Here is a 6,315-nt window from a genome sequence, read left to right as displayed (position 1 = left end):
AACTTTGCATGAGTTTTGAACATGAAATTGGGTTTTAAAAACTTAATTTATGTTTTAGAATTTATGAGTTTGAAATTGGGTTTGATATGAAGAAAATGAATTAAATCTAAATTTGGAGAAATTAAGAAATAAATTTGAATTTGAATTTGACAATCGAGAATTAGTTTGATCTTAATTTGAATTTCACATATGTAGATATTTTTCTAAGAGCCTTATAGCTTTAATTTCATATTTTGTAAGAAAAAGGAAGAAAAGTTTTGAATCGTTATATTGATGAAGTTATAGCTTTAATCTTTGACAAATTATGGAGGTTTTTGCATTAAGATTTGGAAATTAGTTATATGTTCATATTTATTAATGACATTACATGTTGCAAAATGCATAAATGTAAGTTTTAAAATGAAATTTGGAAGCTAATCTTCAGTTTTGGAACTCAGAAAATTTACAAGTCGCTCAAGCGACCAATTGGTGGCTCGAGCAAACATTTTGAGCTTCTAGTATTTTTACAAATAGTATAGTTCGCTCGAGTGACCAAGTGGTGACTCGAGCGACCAGGCTATTTTCAACATGTTTTGAAAAAATTCACACTTTTTTATATTTTTATCCCATCTCTTCCCAAAGCATTCTAGACATGATTTGTTATTCAATAAAGATTAATAAGCCAACAACCAACATAACTTAGTTGGTTAAAGAATAATTCATTAACTTAGTAGTAATTGATTAAGAAGCCAAGTAAGAAATTGGTTTATTCAGAAAAGAATGATTTAGTAATGAAAGAGTAAGTGAAATGAGAACCCGATTCATTTGACTAAAGAAAGAATAAGTGTAGTAGACCTTCAGATTATTTAGACAGAAGACAAGAAAAGTCAAGTTTGATCAAAGAAGTAATATTGTGTTTCAATGTATATATGTTATGTGTTTATGTAGGTCACGCGCCATTGTCTGCCTGATCTGTCTAACCTGTTTCTGCAGCTATCTGTAAGTAATAACTTAGTAAAGTTATGTTTGATATGAAATACTTTCTAAACATTATGATATGATATGAACTGTTTTTGAATGATACAAAGGCTATTTTGTGATTACATGAATGATTGTCCAATTTTCTTTGAAATGAAATTTTGGTATCCCTAGTAAAGGCTCTCGCCGAGGGGACATGTCTTATGGTCATGAGGCCCTCGCCCGGGGAGAGAATACCGTGGCACAGGCTGTGACACCCCGAACGTTTAATTAAGTATCACATAAATATTTAGAATATTATATAAGTATGGTTGCATGTGATGATAGGGTATTAAATAAATAAATATATAAATCTAATTTGGCATTAGGTTATCAAATATAGGATTAATTAGAAATTATTTGGGGGCAAATTAACACATTCTCGGAATTACAATACTAGTTGGGTCAAATTAAAGTTAAAAATAGTAAATAAATAATAATATGGCATAATAATAGTAAACTCTAAAATAAAGTAAAATAAAATAAAATAATTAATTTTACGATGCTAAATGATAAGATATAATTTAATTTATATTAGGAACATTGAAACACTTAACACCCAAACAAATAAATAAATGAATAAAAGGAAAAGAAAAAAAAAAGAAGAAGAAAATTTTGGCCCAGCAATGCTTTGTAGATTTTGGCCCAAGAAGAGAAAAAAAAAAAAAGGGGCCCAAGTATGTATATTCATTTAGAAGATAATACTTATCTATAAAGATTTAAATCTCATACTGAATCTTCAATTAAGAGCTCAAATCTTCTGGCATCATGATGCCTCCATAGAGAGAGGCTACGTGTCATTCATTTCTGTGCTCGGTTAGCAGTATATAAAGGGACTAGGGTGTTGTGATTCAGAGAACAAAAAATGAAAGGAAAAAAAAAAGGAAGAGTGGGAAACCGAGAGAAATACATAAGTTGAGAGTAAGGAAATGAAGTTCTGATAGTAAAATAAGGCTAAGGGTTACATGTAAGGTGAGTTATATTATATCTTGATTTACCATTATATGTTTTACGAATGTTTTGAGTTACCACAACTTAGTTTATATAAGTTATATTTTATTAAGTTATATTAAGTTATATAAATAAAAGTTATGTTTTACAACTATTTCAGTTACGTGAGTTACTTTCTAAACTCTATTTACTAAAAAAGAAACCCATGGATATGTTTGTTTAAATTTTAGTATATATTTGACTATAACCTTATAAACAATTATGTTTTGTAAATACCACCACGGGAGTCCCACGCCTTGGGGGACTTAAATAACCACTGGCCTCTGTTTGACCACTTTGTGGTCCTCTGTTTGTCATGGATCTATTGACCTTTGTTCTGACTGTCACTTCTGTGACCTCTGTTCTATTCTGTTTTATACCGTGGTTATGATTATTTATTTACATGATTTCTGTATTCTACCACTTTAAATAAATTGTCATTTTCAATTAAATTATGCAAATATTTTTAGCCTAACTAATTATCCATGGTTATTTTGTATTCCCTACACTCTTGACATAATATTTCTCACTCTGCTGTGTGCTTATAGCTGTTACCCTTTCAGGTGACGAGATGTAAGGGAAACCCATAACCCCACAAAATGGAACCTGCACATGGACTGATGTTGAATCACTATTTTATCTTTTTTTCTTTTTTATGTTTTTGCTCCCTTTTGTTTCTATTCGGGGCTGGTCACTGAATAATAAAATAATGAAAGCCCTAGAAATGTATTTCCTCTTTCTTAAATAGTAACATGACGTAAAATTTCTGTTTACTTATTTTTATTTCCGCTTGTGCAGCTTAATTTGCTACGAATAAGAATAAGTTAGTAAGTTGCGATTCCAACCCTAAGCCCCTGGGGTTGGGTCGTGACACAGGCCCTCGCCCAAAGGAAACAATACTGTGGCCCACGTATGAGATATGTTACTTGGTACCTGAGGTTCCATTATGGAACTTGATATACTTGACCAACGTGATATGTTAATGCTAATGAATGTACCACGCATGATTTGAACATGAATATGACTTTATTTTTTATATGAATACGAACATGACTATGTTTCTGATTTGAAAAGGGATTTGAATTTGAAATCAGATTTCTAAATCTGTTATGGACATCATTCATTAAAATCTTTACTCTGTTATTATTCACTAGGATCCAGCTCACCGTATTATTTATATATGTAGGTGATCAGACACATGACCAGGCCTAGAGCTTCTGCTTAGACTCTATTTTGTGAGCCAACCTATGTGCCTCCCGTGGAGGTTCTGGATATGTCTAGTGGTTATGGCTAAGTGCATGCAGTTCAAGTTTTGTTTTCTTGTTTGGTTAAACAAGTCTTTGTTTATTTAGTAAATAGGGCTAAGTCTCATCCTATCTTATCTGTATATATATGCTGGCGTAAGGATGATGTGTAAATATGTATATAAAAAGTTTAAAATTTTTATGTCTCATATAAGTCTGCACAACTCAATGGACGTTGTATATTTGCTATTTGTTTCCGCTAACCCCTAATATTATGTTAATCTGTCTTAGAAGCCTTCAGTAATCCTAGGATTACTAACTAGTTACGATGCTAAACCTATAGGGGCCGGTTTGAGTCGTGATAGGTAGTCGTTCTTTCCTCTTTCCTCTCTCCCTCTCTCTCTGTGTGGCGATCGGTGAGACTGGTGATCGAACTTGCGGCAACACCTCTGGCTACAGCACAGTTGTCACTCTTCAACTCTCTCGTACTCATTCTTTCCTCTCTTCTTCAGCAACACCTTTGGTTGCGGCTCCACACCATCGTTGAGGTCACTCAAGAACCCAAATCTGATTCTATTTTGGATTTTTTGTGTTTTCGAGAACTCTTTCAAAGACAATAAGTAATCTTCCAAAAATATGGTAGATACAGATCCGATGCTTTCTTTTATAAATTCTGATTTATTTGATTTAAATTATTTTTGGTGATCAGAGTAAGTTCTAGATTCACATGCTTACAACTTTACAAGTTTCTTTAGTGGTGCAGTGTAGATATGACGTCTAAAATAGGGGCTTGAGTCGAGGATTGAATTTTTATTGATTATTGTATTTTTTAAAACATTTTTAAAAAATTAAATAAGAAAATTTATATATTTTTTCATTTAAAAAAATCAAATATATATGCGTCGCGGTTTTGTTGCACATTAGCAGTTATCTTAAACCTTTTTTTTTTCTTCTTCTTTTTCTTCTTAGGCTTGTAGTGCATCAAAGACGATTGATTCAAATAGATTGTTCAAATTTGAGTTAAAATTTTAATAAATTCTAAAATATGTTTAATTTTATTTATTTATATAATAAATTTTTAATTTTACTAATAAAAAAAATTGGCGTCGAGTAATTTGATTTTTTATGAGATTAAATTGATTCAATCCACTCAAAATAAAGTTTTGGAGCCTATTGGCCCCACTTGTTTAATCATAAGAGTATCTCATTTTGAATTTGTGTAAGAATTATTTTAATATTAATTTAACCAGTTTGTTATTTTGTATTATTATTTCGTGTCATTTTAAGTTTATGTCATATAAAAAATTTGACCCCTTAATAAAAATATTAAATATATATAATAAAACAAAATTATCACAAGTTAAATTTTAGGATTGGACATAGGATTATTCAGTCTGCGAAAATCGTCAAGCCCAACCTGAACTGTTTACAAATAGGCGGTTTTGAGTGTAGAATAAGGTCAAATGCGATTTAAATTATTTCTTCATTGTAGGTAGGGCTATGCACAATATCACTAAAATAGCACCGAACTAAACCGAGTTGAACTCTGAGTGTGTGCATGTTTTTTTTTTTTTTTTGATAGGCGGGTTGGCGTGTTTAGTGTCCAAGCCTTGCGGGTCGGCATAGGTGGCGATTGGAGGTAACCAACCCGCCTATTCCAACCGACTTGACTTGTCTATTTATTATTATTATTATTATTATTATTATTATTATTTAAATATATATACGTATACAGAGAAACACAACACAGCCTCCAACCAATGTTTTAAAATCTGGACCGGACCGGTGGAACCAGGACCCGGGCCTAGTTCCGGTCCGAAAGAACCCCAATTTTTTTTTCTTTTTTTCTTATATATATATGTATATATATATATATCAAAATTTTGATTAAAAACTCTTATTTCAAAAGTCTCCGCTCATGAGGAGTAGTCTCATTGAAACTTAAGGAGGTTATGAAAGTTTATTGCTATTTATAGAAAAATATTTTTCAAAGAGAACCTATAAAATTTTATTTGGGATTCAATAAAAAGTCTATTGCTATTTATAGAAAAATATTTTTCAAAAAGAACCTATAAAATTTTATATGGGATTCAATCAAAAATCTATTGCTATCAATAGAAAAATATTTTTCAAAAAGAACCTACAAAATTCTATGTGGGATTCAATCAAAAGTCTATTGCTATTTATAGAAAAATATTTTTCAAAAAGAACCTATAAAATTTTATGTGGGATTCAATCAAAAGTCTATTGCTATCGATAGAAAAATATTTTTCAAAGAGAACCTACAAAATTCTATGTGGGATTCAATCAAGTTATTTGAATCATATTGATTGGAAGGAGAGTTGAAAATTTTATTTCCCTCTAAAATTAAATTTAGCATTTAATCAATTTGTTTGGAGGGAATGTTAAAAAAAATTAATTTCTTTAAAACTATTGACTTTTTCTTATCAATTATGATTTTATTAAATATTATTAATAAATGCCATGCAATGATTTTTACTTTTATTTGAGTATATATATATATATATTTATTTATTTATAAATTATAATTATATTTTTTAATTATATAATATTAATTATGACATTATGATTCGACCGCTTTGACTCGACAATTAAACTGATGACCCGTCCACCTGGTTCCTTTTTCGATTCGCTAACTGGCCTGATTTTCAAAACATTGCCTCCAACCACATTTACTTATATACACTCTCACACACATACAATCAATTCTCAAATTAAAAAACTCTAACACCTTTAGGCTTCGTTTGGGAAGTGGGTTGGCTTTTTTGTTTTTTTGGCTATTTTAGTCTGGGGCTAAAAAGCCTGGTTTTGGAAAGGCTTTTAGCTTTTTTGACTTTTTTGTGAGAGAAATAATGTAATGATTATGAGTTGGATGTGATACGTTGTCTTATTGGGCTAAAAATCCTATTTTGTTTTCTGTGGCAATTTTAGCCCAAAAAACCTCAAAACCAACTTGCCAAATGGAGGCTTAGACATCTCATCGTATTCGTAGATTGGTAAACAACATTTGTCTCACCTCTTGCTCCTCCACCACACCAATCGCCATGGTTGTCACCTCTATTAG

Source organism: Camellia sinensis, chromosome 12 (genome assembly GCF_055761805.1).
Source record: "Camellia sinensis isolate YWXY chromosome 12, ASM5576180v1, whole genome shotgun sequence".
NCBI classification, from domain to species: Eukaryota; Viridiplantae; Streptophyta; class Magnoliopsida; order Ericales; family Theaceae; genus Camellia; species Camellia sinensis.
The sequence above is the reverse complement of the archived record's forward strand: the minus strand, read 5'-3'. Positions refer to the sequence as shown.